We start from the raw sequence: 22,995 nt of genomic DNA on the forward strand, positions 1-22,995 counted from the left end.
TTGGTGATAATTATGGTCAATAAGGCCCATACCTGAGGGGTTAAAAGGAGACATTATAAACTTGGGTAACCTTGCTACTGTTTGGGACAGAAAGATTTATTTTCTGGATTCCTCAAGCCTTTCTCGGGAGATTTTGTCCTGTAAGTCGCGTTGACAGATTTATCCTGGACTCCTGTCATCTATGGCTGTTTTCTCACTAAGCAAGTGGAAGACAAAAGCCCGGGAAGGTGACTGCCAGCTGAGAGGTCATTTGTGAATTGGCGCCATGAAGTGGACATAAATTATATGGATTCCGCAAGGCCTTAGCCATTGCTTCTGCCTTGTCCTAGATTTTTTCTTTGTGATGGTTTTGCCATTGGTGTTAGTATTATTGTCTGCAGAGGTAATTAGAGATTTAGGCCTTGCCCGTACAGAGACAGAGGCCATCACAATTCCTCTCATAGGAGGGAGGGTTCAGTTACACCCATTAAAACAGGCCAGGGGAAATTCCATGATCCCGGGCTTTCCAACAGCATTTCCAGGAACACTTGAAAACTGGTGGACTTGCCCACCTCTCCTGCTCACCCCACCATCACCACCACCCACGGCCAAGGGGAAGATTCCTGTTTGACTTCGGTTCATCCTGAGGGTTTTGGTAGGAAGGGAGTGAAAGGATAAAGGCAATGAGAGGCAAAATGGTAGGAAAATCATAGAACTTTAGTCCTAGAGAGACTTTTAAAGATATCAGGTTCAGTGTTTTTTTCAGCCTTTCTTTGGACGTGGAATCCTTTGTTCAAACAGAATTGTTATAGTTAACATTTGTTGAGCTCCCACTAGAAACTGAGGAGTGAACTAAAGGTTTCACACGTATGACCTCATTCAGTCTTCACAAAATCTCCAATGGTAGGTAGTGTGATTGTCTTTATTTTCCAAGCAAAGGAACCAAGACACAGACGTTCAAGAACACACGTGAGGTCACAGAGTTAGGAAGAGGTGCAGCTGTGATGGGACCCTGGCACCTGGCGTCAGAGCTGGTAGGACCCAAACTGGACATGGTGGGGATGTCCTACATGTCACCTCTGTGCCCTAGTGGGGGAATAAAATGAACAGAAAATAAGGGAACTGCTCTGATTGGAACTGGGGTGAGGTGCAGCCCAGACCTGACCCTACACCTCTCACCCCCTCACCCAAGGGCCCTTAAGGGGAGCCAACCTCCTGATCTTGTGAAGTTCCCTCATGTTCCTGGCTGATGAAGCTGAGAAGCTGTGTTTGAAGGTGCTGGGCCTTGCCCCAGGGTCACATAGCCCACTGATACCAGAGTCCAGCCATCTTGATTCCCAGACCACTGCCAACTCCAAACCCCCAAACCGCCACACCAAGACACCTGACTGCACCTGAAATCCTGTTGTACAATTTTCTCAGAGCTAAAAAGTGACAGAGTAAGCCCAAAGGATAACTAGAATGTTCTACGGAAACACACAGTTTTGACACACCTGGGAAGTGGCACCTACCCTTCCACGTCCCTGCCAACAGCTGATGCCACAGTTGTTTAGGCCAAAGCCTGATTTCCCAAAATTATGCCCACCAAATGCCCGAGGATTTATTCTTAGAATTTCTCACATGGTTTTGGTTGTTACCAAGGCAGCGTCCTTTAGGGTCGAAGCTAACGTGTCCTCCCTGCCCTGCTGACACTTTGGAGTCTGCTTTCTTTTGCTTTGCTGTGCTAAGAGCCTTTCTAGAAGAGCTATTCCACACTTTTTTTAAAGGGGAATTCACTGCCCCTGTCTTCCTCCTTTTAGTGGACTTCCTCCTTCTCAAAGAAAGGAACTTGACATTTTTAATTCAAACTCCCTCAAAGGACTTAAATCTGCCCTGAGGTTAAAAAGATGCAGGCAGTCCTACTGAAATTTAGTCTTAGTTACTTATTCCACTGCCCACTATGGGTGTCCAAAGTCTTCATGCCTGAGCAAATCTTCCCTGCTCTGGGGAGGGAGTGAAAGTGTCCCTTTGGATAGAGAGCGTGGAGGCAACGCCTGGAAAGTTACCTGGGGAGGGGGATGGTTGATTCTCTCTCTCTCTCTCTCTCTCTCTCTTTTTTTTTTTTTTTTTTGATGTTTATAGCAGCTCCATTCAGAATTGCCAAAATTTGGAAGCAAAGAAGATGTCCCTCAGTGGGTGAATGGATAATTAACCTGTGGTATATCCAAACATGGAAATTTACTCAGCACTAAAAAGAAATGAGCTATCAACTCATGAAGAGACATGGAGAAACCTAAAATGTGTATTACTAAGTAAAAGAAGCCAATCCGGAAAGGCCACATACTATATGATTCCAACTGTATGATATTCTGGAAAAGGTAAAACTATGGAGATGGTAAAAAGATCAGCGGTTGACAAGGGTTGGGGGGCAGGGAGGAGTGACTAGGTAGAGCACAGTAGTTCTTTAGGGCAGTGAAACTGCTCTGTATGATATTATAACGGTGGATACATAGCATGTACAGCGACAAGAGTGAATCCTAATGTAAACAACAGAGTTCGGGCAATGATGACGGGTCCATGTAGGTTCACCAACTGTTGGTTGATTCTCTTTTGTAGCCCCATGCTCTGTTCCCAAATATGGATGCGGTCTTCCCTAAGCCTGGATCCGAGGATCCAGAAGGAAAGGCTAAATGGTTTTATATCTTTGAAAGCAAGAATTACTCTTTTTTTCAAAACTTTCAAAATTTCTTCCTTGCAACCAGGGCTTGTTTCAGGGGCAGGTGACTTGGGCAGTTGTATAAGGCACTGAGCTCAGAGGGGATCCTCCCTTGAGTTAATGCTCTGCATTCACCATCTTGAATTCTTAATGATTTTTTAACATGGAGTCTGGCATTTTCATTTTGCGCCAAGCCCTGTAAATCACGTTGCCTGTCTCATCTACAGCCCAGTTTGGGATATGTGTGTTTGTGGTGAGCGTAGGATAGAAAAGTTGTATTTGTAAGGGAGTTATGACCCATTCTGGTTTGCAGCCTTTTTTTTTTTTTTTAATAAAAACTCGTTCTAGCATAAGAATATGTGTTTAATTCTGAGTAAAAGAATCTGTACTATATGAGAAGCATGTGGTTACACTGAATTCAGTATCTCACCTTTGTGAGTTAAAAGACTAGCCATTTCTCAGTGCCTTGTGCTATTTTTGGCTTATAGATCCCGAGACTCCAAAGTATGACCTTTTCTAACCAGTGCTTGCCTTGCTGGCAGTGAAGTTACCATGGGTCAGGGCCCAGATGCTTCATCTGTTGTTTTCCCTGTGGGTACAGAATGAGACTTCCTAATAAAGTAAGGAGTTTCAGACTTGTTTATCATCTTTCAACTTGATAATAATTAAAATAAATCATCAAATTACTTCTAGAAATTTCAGGTCATTACATTCAAAAGACCCAGTGTTATTTTTCAAGGTAAATGTTGAAAAATGCCAACATCGTAACAAATTAGTTTATCCATTTAATCCTCAGTAAAGTCATAATAAAATATATATTGAGTATTTGAAAGAAGACATTAGTAAATATTTCATAATACAGTTATAATTATTAGCAAGATTATCAACATCAGGTTTAAGATACTACAATGAAGAAAAATAACAATAAAATACGGGAAGAACATAAGTAGTTAAGTTATAAAAAAAGATAATGTAATTCTTAATCTCATTTGTCAAGGAATGTCAAAAACCAGAAGTCTACTTTATTCTGTAATTTAGAGTGAGGCAGGGGCCAATTAAGCCCTGTCATCTAGTTCTGTAGCTCTACTGTTGTTTGTAAATATATATGGAGCGCTAGGCATGGCTGGGTAGTTTTGACCTGTCTTCTGCTCTCTGCCTTCGCAGAGAAGCAGACCAGAATGCTGACCCTCATTTTGAAAGACTGAGTGATGTGTTTGGGGGTCTTTATGCTTTCTTCAGACGTCAAAAACTCAAGGAACTACAAGGGGCCACATGGGCAAACAAAATGGGTGTGTGCCTGCGAGGGGACTGGGATGAATTGGAGACCCATGTCCAGTCTCAAGTGGCCAGCCCTATACAGTTGACCGGAGGGAACAGTGTTGTCAGAAGTTCTGATTTTTCACAAAGTGTAGGTCGTCTTCACCGAGAGATTTGGAATGTTGGCTTGTGAATAAAAAATTTTTAAATTCCACTGTCCAAAAAGCAAACAAGCATCTATGGCTACATGTTGCCATGGGTTACCCATCTTCAGCCAGTATCCTGTGTTCTTTTGTGTGGCCTGGGGCGTGGATAAGAGTAGAGGGCAAGGAAGACATCTTAGGGACCTTGTTTCCAGACTCAATTTGTTTTCATCAGCTAGAGTAAACAGATGCCTTTTTCATTAGGTTATGGGGCAACCCTTTTCTTGTTCGAATTTCACATGGTTCCTTATTCGTGGACTCCAGTTGCCTAATTACAAAATAGGAGTGAAAACCTCCTGGTGTTTACTTCACATTGAAGTTTAGAAAAGAAAGCAGTAGGTAGAGACATTTCTGACTGAGCAGTGTGCAAAGAACAGGACCCCATGGAGAAGAGGGGAAAAACATAACTGTCTGGCTATTATTTGACTTAATCAACATAAAAGCTCTGCATACCATTCTGACATATATAATGGAACTGAGCATATTTTAATGGGGAAATGACCTAAGTGACCCCATCATTCTTCACCTTGAAATTTTATGAAATCAAATAATTGACTTCTTAGGATTTATGAACTATTTTCCTTATTGGTGAGCTCTTAGTCTAAGCTAAGTATTTTTGATCAAGTTAGTAAATAAAGCCATTATCATTTATTTGTATATAGAATTATAATCATGCCTGTGTACAATTTATAACTGTGGATGTTAAATTTTATGGAATCAAATAACTAGAATATTAGAATAATCTGTGTCTCCCACTAGCATCTTTCTTAGATTACCCATCTTTATTTCTGAAAGCGAGCCAAAATTGGTTTATTTTGATGGAAATGTGTGTGTGTGTGTGTGTGTGTGTGTGTGTGTGTGTGTGTGTGTGTGTCTTCCCAGAGAGCAGCTTTTGATATTTACAGACTCAATGCTGTGGCCAAAGTTCATTACAGGACACCCACCTTCAGGGATGCATATAGTTCTTGCAATTATCCCTAATGGATTATCCCTAATTTCTGTCTTCCTCCTTGCTCGCTGTTTTCGTTTCGTGCCTACCTCATTTTCCCTCTCACCAGCTTAGTGACTGTCTCCTAGGACTCTCTTCAAAGCCAAGTGTAAATCTTCTAATGATTGACTTCTTTTTCTCCAGTTTTACGCTTCCAAATTTTCCTTCTGAACCATCAGAGGCCATCTTCCCATCATATTTCTTTTTCTTCCTTCCCCTGAATGTTTCCTACTTAGCCCTATACTTCAAACCGTTTCTTCATTCCTTACAGTTTAGTATACTCTTCTTTCAGCCCCACCTTGTTACCTAATTTCTTGAATTCTTAGATCTTTTTCTTGCTTCCAACCCATTTTTCTTCCCCATTCAGAAAAATGCTTTTTTTCTTCACTGCATCGTCTCTCCTGAGAATTGAACTCACAATTTCCCCTCATCTCTCTCTGCCCCCATTTTGTCTCTTTCCTCTTTCCTCCTCTTCTTTCTTTGAGCCTTCTTATATTCTCAGCTATTTTCAAAAAGCATTTAAAGCAGCTTGCAAAGATGTTTTCAATAGAGTCAATTAAAGAAAGAAATTTAAGAGCGAGACATGAAGAGAGTTGGGATAGAAAATGTGATGTGAATGAGAAGTGAGGTTAGTACACAACCTCAGCCGTAGTCGAATTCCCTGGGGACTCCTTGCTTTTTCCTCTTGCTTTTCTCTGGTGATCTTTCTCCCTGGAAGCACGTCAGAGAAGACTTCCCGGAGCTCAAGGGTCAAAAGGCACTGTGATCACTTAGTCAACAGTTTGTTGGTGCCATAGCTAAAAGCTGGGGTGACAACAGCTGGGCTTCGGAGAGTGTCCAAATACCAGCCATTTTATTACTGACACCAGAACTTACTGACAACCGCTTTTCAAAGGGAAAATGCCAGTCATGAAAGAGTTGGGTGTCACCTCCCAATCTGCTTCTAGGCCTCATCACATGGTCACCCAAGAATGGATCGTGGGTCACCCCCAGTTGCTATCAAGTCGCCTCCGCCGGACTGCACTTGCCATTCCCTTTCTAGTTTTGCAAAAGCCCTGTGAGAATTTTCCAGAGCTCTCTTCCACCATTCCCTTCAGGCCCTGGGCTAGAGGCCACTTCTGTCCCTGGAGTTTTTTGGGGCTTGGGACCATGGCAATTTCCTGGTGGCTGGTTCTACTATTGATCTTGATTTCCTTAACTATTTCTTCTTCTTTCTTCTGGAAATTTATGCCCGTTTCTGGCATCTGCCCCGTTCTCTATGAACACTCAAGCAGAGAATTCATTTGATTTTTTTTTTTTTTGCCTCTTCTGGCAGTAAATTTCCCTTGCCATTTCCCTGACCCCTTGTTCCTTACGTACTTAAAAATGTCTTGTTTGTTTCAACCTCTTTTATAATTTATCTTGCGTTCATTCTGCACCTTTGCGCGTCTTATCATTTTTTCCACTGCCTTGATTTTCCTCTGTAATAGTCAAGGACCTCCTCCACCTGTATTTTATATCTTGCCTAAATGCCCCTTCTTTGTCTTTGAATGATCTTCCGGACCCCAGCTTCCTCTCCCCTCATCTCCTCCCTCTCCCTTGCATGCCCTGCCTATTTATTTATTACCAGGTACTGCCTATTGGCCGGTAATCACTTACATTGCTTTTCCATTTTTTTTCTTCTCCCTTGCACCCTATTGCTTTATCCCACTGTCACTCTTGCATTAATTTTTCAGCCACCTACGACTCTTCTGAGTTGAGATGACTTGCTGCTGCCTCTGCCGCAGGCGCAGTGTGACACAGAAATCCAGCCCACCTGTCTCTTCTTTCTTCTTGCAATGAAGAGCCATGTTATTTCAAGTGCCTACCCATCGTATAAGAAATCACTCTCCAACCATATGGCCTAACTTATGGCTGCAAATAAAAATTCCCCAATGTTTTGCTCCTCACACGTTTTCACTTCCCCAGCACAGCTTGGGAAGTCCAAGATGTTAAAATCCCTACGGAGTGCATATTTTCATGAAAATTCACTTTCTACTTCTAGAATATTTCTTCTACTCACAGAGACTTGACTTTTCAACAGCATTATAGAGAGTGTCACAACTTTTCTAGCCTGACGCCCACCTCTGCCTGTGCTTCTTTTTTAAGGAAGGCAATTTTGAGTGGTTGACCTAGTTTGTTTTCCTCAATTCATGGGCTAGAGGAGTTATCCTAGTATAAATATAGGCTTTAAGCTCTTTTTCACTCTAACTTATGAATCAAAGCTCATATTAAAACAAAAAGGCGTATTTCATTTAAGTGGATTCTGTTTCTGGGGTCTTGTGTGAGTGGATGCAGGGCTACTTTCTACAGTGCTCACAGTGGTAATACTGTAACATTGCCTCAAACTCAGCCACTCATGTGCAAAGCCAGGGCATTGTAAGCAGTTGGTGGCAGCCGCATGGGGTCCCTTAGGACCTGATCCTTCTCCAGAGATGTTATAGAACAGCTTTGGAATTAAAAATCGGCACTAAGTATACTTTGGTGTGGTGTATATTATGGAGATAACTTCTGTAATTAATTGGCTGATTGAAGTGATTGACTCATTCATTGATTCGTTCTTCATTCCAAAGACTTTCTGAGGATAGGAACAACGCTGGCCATATCATCACTTTGATCCAGTCCATGTTCACACAGTTTGGTAGAACTAATTTCTCCAAGGCTGTGGTCCATACCTGGTTATTAGGTCTTGACTTGATTATTGTTGACTGAGAGGTTTCCTGAGTTGTGATTTCCTATGTAGTCATTAGAGCATCCATTGCTTTTGGAAAGAAATCAGCAGACATGGGTTATTCTCTGGGCTCCACGCCTAGGTCACCGTGGGGTAAATGACTTAACTGTTGATGTCTCTTTTTCAGTTTATATGTCTTAAGAGCAGTGCTTTTCATTCTCTCTGGCTCCCAGTGATGCCTTGAGAGTGATAGGACATGGCCCTAGGAAGCAATTGAAAGGAAGAGCCGAGTACTGGTTGAGTAGATTTGCACTTACGATGTTAGATTTAACAGCCTTGCCTGGTAGATTTCGAATCACCGCTCCTTTGAAAGCTCTACTCTCTGAAGTCTTCTGGAATTCCCAACATATGATGCAGAGATTATAGATTTACCTGTCCTAACATCTTAGAGAGTGTTCTAGAAGACAGGGACTTTAAAATTTATTTGATGGCCATCCCTTCCACTTTTTTCTGTGTCCCAGTTACACACTCAAAATGATCACCTCTGAAATATGATGCTGAATCATTTATTAACCTTGAAAGTATACCTTGGGTATATGCAATGCTATGTTCTTACTGTTAATTCTTGGATCATGTTCTCAAAGGTGACTATATGTAGCACACATATAGTGTGGAAATTTTCCCTTTCCTTCCCTAGGAAAACCAGTAAATAACGTTCCCATCCTTATCGTAGTTCCTGATATTTTTTTTTACAAGAAAAACACTTTATTCCACAATTAAATATAGGATGGTATCAAAATAGCCCTAAGAGGAGTAATATAGATTTACATTTAAACCAAGGTTTAAACACGTGATACTGGACTCTTTTCTGGGCAGATCTGGTTAATCTGGAGACATCCTAGGTTCCTGAAATGTAGGAGTGAGACCTGAAAACAGATTCTGTCATCCTCACAATTTTGCCTTTTGCATTTTCTCAGTCCCTCTTATCACTCTATCCCAGCTACTTTTTAAAAAAATTGAGATTTAGTTGATTTACAGTATTATATAAGTTTCAGGTGTACAACATAGTGCTTCACAATTTTTAAAGATTTTACGGGATCTAAGCTACTTTTAAGAAGCCTTAATTTGCTTTGCAGAGCCCTTGATTCTTCAGATTCCATGATATTATACTTTTTGACTAAGGTGGAGACAAGATCCACAGAGCAGACTGGTGAAGATGGGTCGAGTGTTGTGGGAGAATCATTAGAAAATAACCGAGCTTTCCCCACCCCCTCAGCCAGGAAGGGGTCGGAGGACCCTGTTTCTCCAGTGGCTTCTGTTCCTGCCACTCAGCACAGAAGTTTCAGATGGGGCCAACACACCTTGAAGGGCTAGCAATCTCCCTTCTTACCTCTAAAGATGAGCTGTTTTTATTAGTCAGCTATCGCCTCAATACCATCCATAAAAAACTACCGCAAAACCTGGTGGCACACAAAAAATATTTCTTGCCTACATGTGTGTTGGTTGGCTGGTCCAGGCTCGGCTGGGTGTGGCTTAATTTGTATCTGGGTTCAGGTCTGCTTCATGTGTCTCCTGTCATCCTGGGACCTGCAGCTCCAGGAAGCTCTTCTTATGGCCATACATAAAGATAGCAAGCCTGCTTAGCAAGCCAATTTCCAGTTGTTCTAGAAAACTCCAAGAAGCCAAGGCAAGTCACATGAGAAAACCCAAAGTCAAGGGGTGGGAAAGAGAATTTTGTTGACCAGGAGGCCATGTTGAGGGTGTGACTATTTAATACTACTGTAGGAGATCGGGGCCGATTGTTAAATATACCGCCGGCTCTGATCAAATAACATTAAAACTATTGGACATCCTCAAAGACTAAGACACTTAAAAAAGTGCCTGGACTTTTAAAGGGTAAATATTAATAAGAATAGCATACATTAATTTTTATGGTAAATTATAAAATAATAGAATATTTTCTATTATTCCAAGCTCCTCCATATTCTATCTTAGTTGGGGTCTCAGACCAAATGTAGGATATATGTGAGTGCGCTTGTATTTTTAACCATTTATCGAGCACTGACTCTAAGCTAGGCATTATGCTAAGTAGTTGTATGTTCATTATCTTATTTAATCTGTTCCCTGTTCCCACGAATATGGCATCATTATCCACTTTTGAGAAGTCTGAGCCTGAGAGAGCTGATGAGACTTAACCAAAGTCACAGAGCTATTAAGAAGTAGAAGCAAAAACTCACCGGGTGGCTTCAAAACATTTTCTCATATCTACTGTGCTATGTCCTGCCCTCCCATCAAATGAAATCAACAAGCTATGACGTCGATGTTATCATTTTCATTTCACGGATCTGCAAAAAGAGAAACAGACAAGGAAAATGGATCCTGGTGCACAGGGGTGGTGCTAGCACCAGAATCGTCGTGTCCTAGACCCAGTCCCTTGGTGGCTTCAGTGCTGGCCTCAGACTGACTACTGGGATTCATTTATTTTTTAACCCCTTGTGCTTGTTGGTGTTCTGTCCCTTCTTCCTACTGCCTCTTTCTCTCTGGGTTCTTTAGTCCTCACCTAGATAGAGCTGCTTCTTTATAGATCTCTTGGGAGGATGAGCTGTGATGAAATCACATCACTATGCTTCCCACCTCTCTGCCAATTTGGGTTTATTTCTGTTCAGACACGGATTTGGCTGGCAGGGCTGTTGACGGTTATATGCCGAATTATTTCAGGTTGTTCCCCGAGCCTGGTCCACAAAATGGAATCAAGCAAAGGATACTCTGACTGTTTTTAGGAGGCACACTCTAGAGAACAGAGAATGCCGTGCTTCAAGGGCCAGCACCTCCTGGGGCTGGGATGATGACAGCTCTGGACTGATGTGTGTTTAAAATAGATTTATATATGTTCACGAAATGATTTTCTAGAGTAGTTGTGGAGGGGAAAAGAAGCCACAAAAAGCAACTTGAGGGAGGAATAACTTGGGCGAACAGCAGCTTGACTTACTTTACTTTGATTATTGGGGGTTTTTGTCTAAGCGTGTACCGATAGGCTAAATCTCGTTCCGTTTATACCTCCTTCTGCATCTCTGCTTCAAAGTTGTGGAAACCAGCGGCTTCCCTGAATTTGATGGCTGTTAGATGAACTTGGCTCTCCCTGAAAACTTTCTTAGTACCTCCCAGGAGCCAAGGGCAGGCAGGCCCTCCTTTGCCGGGATGTTATTCTGGACACCACGCCCTCCCTGATGTGAAACACCCTCCTCTGTGGTCAAAAACTGGAGCGAAAGAGCCAACCCTGAGGCCGGGATTGGGGAGGAATGTGAGGGGCCACCCCTCCCTCTAGGCGTTCATGGCACCATGGCCACCGCATCACTGAATCCCAGTGTTACCAGGTTAACAGAGGTTAAAAGAAATAGTGACCTGAGACCAGCATAGGCTTGGAAACAAACAACTTGTCATAAAGTTGAATGTAAGAGGGAATGAAGTATTAAGTAGGGAAGGGGTTGCAAATGCGGCTTCTCTTATTGATGTTCTGGTTATGGTTCATTGTTTACTAATATCGGGGTAAGGGAGGGAGAGAAACACAAACCAGATGGAAAATAAGATAAACATGCACAGTGGGAAAAGCAGTGAATTGATGGTGGGGAGACTGGGCATTGTCCCTTTTCCATGGGCAGTTGTGTAGTTTGGGGAAAGTTACTTAATTTCCCTATGCCTTCTGTGAAAAGAATTAGGGCCGAACCCAAACTGCTTCCTATAGAGAGTTGATTTGAGGAACTAATGAAATAAAATACATGAAAGAATTTTGGAAATGGGAAAGTCCTATCCAAATATCAGGGTTTATTATTCTTTCTTAATCCTGCCATTCCACTGCCCTCTCCTCTCAAAGAACAGAAAAAATGTTGGCACAGGATAATGTTCACAGTTTGGAAGGAGAAGTAAGTTGTTGCCTTTGCACCCTTCATGCTAACATCTGTCACCCCAGCTCTGACAGCTGCTTCGAAGTTTCCACTCTGAAAGTAACAAAACAGGGTTGGGTCAGCCCCCAGTCTCTACTCTGCCGTGATCCAAACCTTATTAAAAAATTAACATCTCTTTTTTCCATATGCTTGGAAAGAGGCCATGAAGGAAAGCTCTCGACAATCTTTTTATCCTGTTTTTCATCTGGTTTGGGTTTCTCCCCTCCCCCACCCCAATATTAGCAAATTATAAAATATAACTAGGACATCAATATGAGAAGCAGCATTTTGGAAACCTTCCCCACTTAATAATTTATTCCCTCTCACACAAAACTTTGCGATGAGTTGTTTTGTTTCTCAGTACCCCATCCAAGAAAATCTCCCATTCAGTAATATTAATAATAATATATTTTTAAACCTTGACTTCAAATTACAGTAAGTGCCAAGAGGCTTTAGTTGCTATTTTGTTGAAATAATATCAGGTTCCCTGCGATGCTTTACATAGCTGTCATCTCTGTGATATGATACTTCTGTGATTTATTGACTTACTAAAAGTGCTGTCATTGACTTGTCATAATAAACTTTTCTTAAAATATGAAAGCATAGAACATTGAGTAATAGCTCAAACCAGGACACAGCCTCAGTTAGGTTGTGGATTTGGGTTTGGCAGCCTGAAGTTCATCTCTTACGCCTTGAAGATGAAAGTTCGGCCTTCGCCTCCTCACACTCCTTCCTCTGCTCCCCCTACCCCCCGCCCCAGGCTTAGTTGTCACCAAATAGATGACCTGAAGGACTGACCATAAGTTTCAGCCCAAGGGTCAGTGCTGTGTCTGGAAAGGCTTTCCAGTGGCCTCAGCAGAGAGAATTCCAAACGCTGGGATTCTCACCCGACTAATTTGTCTTTGTCAACGGGCTTTGCATCCACCGGGGTGGTGGAGGGGTTAATCTTTTTCACAAAGGGAAACATAGTTGGCCATGGAATCTGAGTTTTTTGTGCATGGAAAGGGGAGCAGGGAGGAATTTTGAATCAGGGACTACCCAGATAGAACCATGAGAGCATGGAAGATTCGTAGTTAAGTTTCTGCCTCCGTTCAGGGATCTGTACCTCTGCCCCTGTCATGCCTGCCAGCTGGTCCTCTTGACTTTGGAAGGAGGTTGATCCTGGTGACCTGACCACTATTATCCATTGAAATATGCATACTCTGACTCTGGTCTTCCCAGATTCAGCTGGCTGTTCTGATAAGTTTGTGGTGATGGGACAGGGTTGGGAGATCCTCCCCATGTAATATACATGTATTTAAAGTGGAGGTTTAGGTAAATCAGTAAAGGTACAAGTCCTAGATCCCAGGAGTATAGGAGTGGGGTAAGGTTGGGGGATAAGGGAACAAGAGAGGTAAGGGGGATAAAAAGGAAAGCTAAAAATAGAAATGAGAAAGGACAAACAAGAAAGTCAAGTGATAAACCACAATCTTGAATAAGGAAATGCAGTAAAGCATTTATGGGTATATATTTTTATAAATATATATGCACAAACACACAGCCAAAGCCCTAACAGGTTAATTAACTGTCACCAAATTACCTTTGAGAGTCTAAATTTTAATGTAACTTTTAACCAGATCAAATCTTATATAAACTATTAAAAAATTTTTTTGGTTTTCTTTATCCACAGAAATTCCACTTGCATAGAAGGGTTGAGTGAGAGATTTTGTCCATTTTTTAACTGAGGGAAACACGTTTTGAGAAGAAACCATGTGTATCTGTAGCAATATGTAATACACTTCTTTGAAGTTTCATTACACTTTAAAATCATTTTGTCACGTTAAAAGTATAAATATATAAACGTATTTAAATATATGAAGAATTTTGAATGCTCACAAAATGACCATGCTTGGACCATCTGGAGATATGAAGGCTTGAACAAGGCTCCAACAAAAAAACCCAGCAAACAAAGTATGCTCAACAAAAACTTGCTTACCGACAGGTAACAAGTCAAGGTGTGTGGTAAGAGACACAAAATTTATGTAGAGAAAATGTTTGTGTTCTAAACCAAAAATTCACTTGAGAAAGACTCCTGATTTTGTTGTTGTTATGATTTCACATTTCGAGAATAAAAAAGAAAAGATACAGAAATTAACTTTCCTTATTCAACCAGCCCTTTTGTGGCTAACGCTTGGTGTTGTCAGTGCCAATGGATCAAAAATATTGAGGGCCGTTCAATTTGTTCTCCCAGGATAGAATGCTAAGAAATCAGTCACTAAACCTATATCACAGAACTGCTCAGAGAATGAGATAGAAAAGCATTTTGAGACAGGAATAAAGACACAGGCCTACTAGAGAACAGACTTGAGGATATGGGGAGGGGGAAGGGTGAGCTGTGACAAAGCGAGAGAGAGGCATGGACATATATACACTACCAAACGTAAGGTAGATAGCTAGTGGGAAGCAGCCTCATAGCACAGGGAGATCAGCTCAGTGCTTTGTGACCGCCTGGAGGGGTGGGATAGGGAAGGTGGGAGGGAGGGAGACGCAAGAGGGAAGAGATATGGGAACATATGTATATGTATATCTGATTCACTTTGTTATAAAGCAGAAACTAACACACCATTGTAAAGCAATTATACCCCAATAAAGATGTTAAAAAAAAAAGAAAGCATTTTGAGAGAGAGAGGGCTTTCAATGGCTCTATAAACATAAAATAAAATATTTTCAGTTACCGGTTACTGGAAATGTATGAGATGGTCCTCTTATTGCTACTCTAGATCTTAAGCCTCTTGAGAATAGGCATGAGATAATCAGACAATCAATAGGCTATAGGGTCCAGGAGATAGGCACCGTGAAGATTCTTTCTTTTTTTTTTTTTTCTCCTGCAAAAATATTTATGGAGCTCGTATTATCTTCTAGGTCCTTTGGAAAGTGCAACCAACGCAGCAGTAAACACATCTTAAGATTCTTCATGGTGTTTACATTCTAGCAGAAAGAACTGATAAAACATGAAGAGTTGTTTTTTTTTTTTTTCCTAAGCCTCAAATTGCTTACAAGCTGGATTGGATTGAAAAGAAACACATTTGAAAGAGCAAAGGCGAGATAGTATATCATAAAAAGGGCATATGTTTGAACACTTCAGAACTTCTGAAGAATAGAAATCCATGAGCTATGGAAGACTTTGAAAGGAGATCCAGTATTTTTGGCCTTGAAAGATGAATGAGGTTGAGAAGGGAAGAGGGAAGGGGTTCTTGACAGGAGGAGCATCAGTCGGCAGGGATGAGAATAAAGGGGTCTGCATCCTCTTTATATTCAGCGGATCTAGTTGGGGGCCAAGGACTGGATGGGCATCCTACAGGGAGGCACCCTTTCCTGTTCCTCCTTTAAGCTCTTATTGTTGACAGAATGAGGGAAAGGCTGGCTTACAGCACATGTTAGCATTGGTAATATTCCTGCAGGATGACACACCAGGGGGGTGCCTTTACCCATATTTGAAATCAATGCCTTGTTGACAGAACTTTTTCTTGGAGCTGGAATGCAGGAAGACCCATGGGTCTCATGTTGCTCTCCCCTGGAAAAGCTGGTAAGAAACCAGGGTTGGACTTGTAACTCACAGGAGCCTGGCATAGGACACAAGGAATTTGGTGTGGCTCACTCAGGAAACCAATTGATTGGGACTCAGATAAACCAAACATAAAATGCAAATCCCTATGCTCTTCTGAGGTTGTCTATTTCAGGACTAAATTTAAAGGTTTAAAGGTATTTTTCCCCTTGGGGAAGAGTTAAGTGGAGAGGAAGCTATGTAAAGGAAAAGAAGTCAGTTCTTCATTTTTTTTCGGAGGGCATTCACAAGGTAAAAAGAATTGTAGATCCAAACTGAAACAGAGAAACACGATTATTTTAGAGAAAGTCAGTCAAATCCTTTGTTTGCTGTTATGGAAACAAAACAACTGCTGAATTGAATGATCCTAATGTTATATTTTTTCTTTTTCAGCTGTTCTTAGAAACTTGTGGAGACATAGCAGAAGTTTACACAGTCTTAGATTAATTCCATAACCTGTGTAAAAAATTAACTGCCTCAGAGATAGACCTAACATTCTAAAAGGAAATGCATGGAGTCTGCACAAACAACCACAGAAAAATAAACGTTACATTCAAAAAATCAAGAAAAGCATTTGAAGAATAAAATTACAAATTTAATAAACTGCACAGTGGCTTCTTGAAGGACAAGCATGTGTCTTCCAAAGAGGTCTGGTGAGTCTTTGCAATACAGCATGAACTAATGTGCTTGTTATATTTTGACATAAAATCCAATATATAGAGAGAAGCAGCTAGGAGGACATGTTTATTTAAAATAAGTGAGGAAAGAGATTGGATAAATAAATAAGTGGGAGAGAATGCACAAATCTTCCGTAAAGAAGAAATCCAAATACTGTAAGTAGATACCCGCTCTCTAGGAGATAAAGCTTAATTCCCCTCCTTCTCAAGTGGGTGTTGGATGTAATGACATGCTTCCAAAGAATAGAGTATGGGAAGGAAAAAATAGTAACTTTACAGAGGAGAAACCTGGCAGATCCCATCTTCACAGAGTGAGCAAGGTGTATATCAGCAGTAATAAATCATGTTGATGTCCACAGAGCCTCTTATATGATGCAATGAGAAGGGTACTTGAACTCTGTGGTATTCTTTCCAAAAATCCACAACCCCAGTCTGGTCATGAGAAAACATGAGACAAACTGAGGAATGTTCTACAACATACACATTCCTCAAAATGGTCAAGGTCATGGGAAACAAGGAAAGACTGAGTGGGTGTCACCAGCCAGAAGATTGTGGAGGTGTGACTAAATACACAATGGTATCCTGGATTGAATTCTGGAACGGAAAAAAGGACAGTATTGGAGAAACTGGTGAAATCCAAATGAAGTGTGGAGTTTAGTTAATAGTAATGTACGAATGTTGATTTCTTAGCTTTGGCAAGTATATCATGGTCATGTAAGATGTTAACACTGGGAGAAGCTAGGTGAAAGGTATACAGGAACTCTCTATTATCTTTGCAACTTCTCCGTAAATCTAAAATTATTCCAAATGATTACTGCTCTTTCTTTTCTCTCCTGTCTATTCTCCATCCTAGATTCCATGAGTGTAGGACTTGTACCTTTATCTAATTTCTCTGTCTCATGAAAGGCAAAGCTGTTCTTTGCTAAGTAGAAGCAGATAATAAAAAATTCTCCCTCATTTAAAGCTCTTTTTTTTTTATTTTTTTGGCTTTTTCTTTGGTGCCATGAGGTCCCAGTATATTTATAAAACTCTCGAGTTATCTTTACTCATAAAGTCATGAGAAAGTAAATTTTTTAAAAATCTGAAAATGTTAATAATAGATTCAAAAGACTGTAAATAGCTAGATTATCAAGTAAAGATATATTTCAAGTGAAACATCAACTGTATTTTTAAATGCCACCAATCCTTGAAGTTCTGTTATGAAACCTCACATCCTGAGCACAATATTTCAGAATATCCAAGCGAAGGACAAAGGATCAAAGATATACTTTCTTCTTATTTAAGGGTCTTCTTTCATTTTATTGCAGGGCCCTGGGGTAACCTCTCAGCTTCACCCAGTGTTCACCAATCACTTGCTAATAACTGGAGCTGAAAGAGGGCTCTGCCCTAATGCCATTATGTTCAAGAGCCATGATTGATTGTGTTATAGTATGTTTTTGAAACCTAATTACTGTCTGAGTGAGTATCTGAACTCATTAATCTTTAGTCCTGTAAATAAGTAAAATTGACTAAATAACTGGATTTCTCTAATGATGGTTTAGGTTATCTTTGGACCTACTGCCTTGCCCTACCCTCTTCGGGGCAGCAAATTATTTTGCTTAATGGTAATTGCTCCCCAGTTTTGAAATCAATTTGTAAAAGTCGGCTTATAAAACAATTTTCTATGTTGCCCTGTGATTGCTTGGTCCCTACTCTGTCTTTGTGGTATAATGAGCACATCCCGTGATGTGTTCACAAGCCACTGTATTTGCTGATGACCCTTCTTTGTGAGGAGGGTCACATCGCTTAATGAGATAAGAGGCTGTGTGTGTGTGTGTGTGTGTGTGTGTGTGTGTGTGTGTGTGTGGTGTGAGAGGGAGGGATGGGTTGGAAGAATGGCTTTCTTTTTCCTTACTAACTCTACCTTGTTTTTTTCCTCCCCACCAAAAGAGAAGAGAATTTCATATAGCATGGCCTGTTTCATATACTCCAAATAAGGTAGTAATCAGTAAAGGCGATTTCCTTCTCTTTTCTCTACTATCCAACTCCAGCATAACTGTGGTGTGGCATTTCACTGTACTTTCTTCTTTCTCTGATTTTTTTTCATGCTTTACTTGTTGTTACCATTTTATTATACTTTAGACCTGTTCCCCAGAGAGTATCTCTATGAGGGAGAGGATTAGGCAATGTTCACATGTACTCTGGGACTTCTGTTTCCAGTCAAGATAGAGTAACATAGACTGGTTATGGTCTCCCTCTGAAATAATTAAAAATCAACACATTGGACATCAGGCATCAAAGGACAGAGATCCCTGAGAGATGAGAAAAACTTAATTGAGCCCTACAATTGCTACAGCTTATAGTCTTGAGAAAGTTTACAGGCTGTGGCTCAAGGAGAGAGGACTCCCTGAATGAATATTCAGTTGAGTACTAATCAGGACATGTGAATGAAGAAATTACCCTGGAAGAAGAAAGAATCACTCAGAAGTATTAGAGAGAACAGGACCTGACATTCATACAAGGCAAAGAATAGTGATTGTTTCCACCAGTCAAATTGGAAAACTTCACAATTCTTTGGTCATTGGGTAGAATTTTAGAAGGTTTTTGCTAGAGTAATGAGAAACAAATAGCCCTAGACCTAAGGCTACCTAGCAAAGCTGAAAAGAAAGTCAACCATAGACCAAATTTTCCAAATAACTTAATATCTCAGGACAAAGTTCAAAAATATTTATGGGAATTCAAGAATATCCAACATCCAACAAAATAAAATTCACAATGCTTAGCATCCAATTAAAAATTACCAGGCATGCAAAGAAACGAATATATAACCGATCTGGGTTGAAAATCAATTAATCAAAATCAACCTAGAGCTGACAATAGTAGTAGAATTAGCAGACAGGACATTAAAGACAGTTATTATAACTATATTTCATATGTTCAAGAAGCTAGAAAAAAGGTTGAACAAGTTAACTGGAGACATGGAAGATGTAAAAAAAAAACCCTAAATCAAACTTTTAAAGATGAAAACTACAATATAATGCCTGAGATAAAAAGCACATTTGATGGAATTAACAGCACATTAGATATTACAAAAGAAAAAATTAGTGAACTTGAAGACATAGCAATAGAAACTATCCCAAAGGAAACACAGAGAAATAAAGCTCAAGAAAAAATGAAAAGAGCATCAGTGAACTCTGGGACAACTGCAATCAGCCTAGCATGCATATTATTGGAGGTCTTGAAAGGGAAGAGGAACGAGACATAAAAATACTTGAAGTGGGACTTCCCTGGTGGAGCAGTGGTTAAGAATCCACCTGCCAATTCAGGGGACACGGGTTCAAGCACTTGTCTGAGAAGATCCCCCACGCTGCGGAGCAACTAAGCCTGTGCAGCACAACTACTGAGCCTGCGCTCCAGAGCCCTCGAACCACAACTACTGAGCCCACGTGCCTAGAGCCCATGCTCCACAGCAAGAGAAGCCACCGCAATGAGAAGCACGCGCACCGCAACCAAGAGTAGCCCCCGCTCGCCGCAACTAGAGGAAGCCCGCGTGCAGCAATGAAGACCCAATGCAGCCAAAAAAAAAAAAAACCTTGAAGAAATAATGGCTAAAATATTTCCAAATTTGATGAATGCTGTGAATCCACAGATCCAAGAAATTAAATGAACTCCAATCATAAGAAACATAAAGAAAACCACACCAAACATATTGTAATCAAATTACTCAAAGCTAGCAATAGATAAGATCTTAAAAACAGAAAAAAAGACACACAGAGGAACAAAGATCAAGATGATGGCTTATTTCTCATTAGACACAATGGAAGAGAGAAGACAGTGGAGCAATGTCTTTAAAATTGTAAAATAACAAAAGCAAAAATTGCATAACCAGTGACAATAGCTTTCAAAATGAAGATAAAATAAAGACTTTTTCAGAAATACAAAAACTGGAAAAATGCATCATCAGGAGAACTGTATTATACGAAATGTTAAAGAAAATCATTTAAGCAGAGAGATGATACCAGGCAGGAATATAGATCTATACAAGATAATGAAAACATTAGCTACATAGGTAAATATGTAAGGTTCTTTTTTCTTATTAGCTAAATCTCTTTAAAAGACAATGGACTGTTTTAAAAATAATAATACAGTATAACACCGTATACGGTATAACATACGTACCAGTAAAACATATGACAAAGGCCAGGAGAGGAGAAATGGAAGTATATGCATTGTGAATCCATTCATAAATTAACATTTACTGTTTATAAGGGTGAAAAACTGTTTATTTAGCATCTATTATGTATTAGGCACTATTCTAGTGGTTACAGATACTATGGATAACAGAAAAGATCCCTGATTTCATGGATTGTACATTTCAGTGAGTTGGCAGTTAACAAGACAAGTACACAAATAAACAGGAGAATTATAGACCGTTGCAGGTGCCATACAGGAAATAAATAGGATGCTATAATAGAGGATAACAAGGTATAAGGAATGAGTTAGAGTGATCAAGAAGGTTTTGAAATGACAAGGGGACATTTGTCCTGAGATCGGGGAGATGAGAAGCCAGCCAGTTGAGAATCAAGGAAGAGGATTCCAGGTTGAGTTAACTTCCAGGCAAAGGCCCTGAAGGTGGGTAAGAACTCAGCCATTTCTTGAAACTGTCCAAGGGCTAGTGTGACTGAAATATAGTGAGAGAGGGATAGAGAGGTGTGAGATGATGCTGGGGCAGAGGTCAGATCACGCAGGGTCCTGAAGCCGTGGTCAAGGTCAGGGATTTGGGCTTGATTCTAAGCACAGTGGGAAAACGTTGAAGAGTTTCAGCGAGGGAGTAGGATGTATGGTTTCCTTTAAACAACAAGGCAATTTTGTTATAGTATGAAGAACGGAAGGTAAGGGGCAAGAATAGAAACAAGGAGGCTAGTCACGAGCCTATTTCTGTGGTTGAGGGAAGAGGTGATGGTGGTATGAATAGAGACAATGGCAGTAACAAGAGAAGTAATTAGATTAGATATACATTTTGGAAGAAGAGAAAGGCTTGATGATTGAATATGGAGGCCAGGGAAAGGGAGAATCTAGTAAGTAGTGGATCTGGGATATGACCCAGATCTGTCTGAGTCCCAAATTTTTTTTGTTTGTTTTCAGTGCTGCCATTAATATGTTGAACACCTGTTATGAATGGTGTATCTCATCAGTCATGAAAATATCAAAAAGCATAAAACCATAGTCTCTGCCATTAAGGACAAAGATAACTGACAATAAAAGAAACATATGCTAGGACCTAAATGACACCAACAAATCCAATGGAAGAGAAAGAGAATGGATCAAAGAATGCAGACTCAGAGGAGATTGCTTTCACAGGGAAGGAGAGAGCATTGTGTGAGGGTGAGTGACCTGAGCAAAGACCTGGAGTTGGGAATTTACACAGAGTTTTCAGGGAACGATAGCTACACTATGATGGCTTAATAGTAAAACAAAAAACCCTGAAAGAGAACTGGCTTTGAATAGGTAGCTGTAGTTCTGGAGTTGGACAGCTCAGAATGATTGAATGGTAGTGCAAAACCTTTAAATGGCAACCTTCAGATAGATCAATTTATCATCATCGCAGAGCTATTGATTAAGATTGGAGAATTGATGTCATACATTACATGCGCATAACAATCACTTTAAGTAAAAGTTAGGAATAGCAGTGTTTCATTGCTAAGCATGTAGGCACAGCCTGAGACAAATGGTGAAAGCAGAATTTGAAAGGGAGAATCGAGTAAGTAGTGGATCTGGGATTTAACCCAGATCTGTCTGAGGTTTGTTTGAGGTTTTTCTACCTCTTCATATAAATGAAAAGTAATTTCTTTACCCCTTCTCTTTCCTTGAGCTTCTTCTCTAAATAAGAATATACTAGTGTTTTTCCTAGTACTGTGGTGGTCACCTGTGAGCTGTGATAGTTGCAACTTCCTTGAGCATTATCAGGATGTATAGATGTAAATGGCAGTAGCCCTACCCATTGAGAGTATTCTGAAATCTCTACCAGACTCCAGAGGCACCAAAGATTAACCCAATAGATTGGTCCTATGGAAAGCAGCCTCAACTTTGCCAGTCTTATGGAGTCAAGGAGAGAATCCTCAGAGAAATGATCCACTGGAATTCTTTGGTTTGGTTCTGGAACCAAAAGGTGGCCATTGCCAATCTTGGGCCCCAACTTGAGGACCGGAAGTCTGAAATTCCCAATTTACTAGCTCAATGGCAAATTACTTCCAACTGAGCCTTCTGCAGTGAAACCCTTACTTATTTCCATGTGTTTCCAGCTGTGCAGTAAGAAGAAATTAATCAGTTCTGAAAAAATAACACTAGAATCAAGTCTTCTTTCTTTCTTTTTTCCAGATCAAACTCCAGACTCTTTTCAAACAAGGAATAGTTGGCATCAATGATCTTCCTTTTCATCTCTGCTTGCATCCCACTTCCAGTAGTTTGAACTTATTTAGGTTCTAAATACTTTTTTTTAACCTATAAATTATTGGGCAAGTGTGTTATTCATCATATTCTGGCTTTGTACACACACACACACACACACACACACACACACTTCACAATTCCTAGACAACATGCTCAGTTTAATCAAATGATTCCTACTCTATCAAAGTATTTATTTGGAAAGTTTATAGTTTGAGAATTAATTATATTTTTAAAAACTTTGTGACTGGCTTGATGATAGCAGTTGAAGGTAATGAGATAGCATTTTAACTCTCAAAAATAAACAATAATATTAGCTCTATAGTACAGCCAAAATATTAGGGCAAATGAATAAAAGAATGTATTTCCACAGGTTGGTGGTTCTGTATACAAACCTCTCACTTCCACACAGGGAATACATTTAAATTTCTATCTTTCCAGAGGCAATAAAGCAAATTTCTGATATTTGATTCATATCACCTTTCAGGCTGCAGTTTCAAGGGAGGTCAGTGTTCATCTAACCCATTATATAAGTCAAGCTGCTTCTCTTTGGGAGA

General features: G+C 40.3%; 1 long non-coding RNA gene across 1 annotated transcript in view; it reads left to right on the plus strand.

Moving 5' to 3' along the window:
- Positions 1-22,995, plus strand: part of LOC307196202 — a 46,419-nt gene that overhangs the window by 17,752 nt on the left and 5,672 nt on the right. The window contains exons 3-6 of the long non-coding RNA XR_013831067.1: positions 2,101-2,336; positions 3,163-3,294; positions 13,422-13,746; positions 15,729-15,988. This is a non-coding gene — a long non-coding RNA (uncharacterized lncRNA). The remainder of the gene's footprint in view (positions 1-2,100; positions 2,337-3,162; positions 3,295-13,421; positions 13,747-15,728; positions 15,989-22,995) is intronic.

This window comes from Stenella coeruleoalba, assembly GCF_951394435.1.
Source record: "Stenella coeruleoalba genome assembly, chromosome: 13".
NCBI classification, from domain to species: Eukaryota; Metazoa; Chordata; class Mammalia; order Artiodactyla; family Delphinidae; genus Stenella; species Stenella coeruleoalba.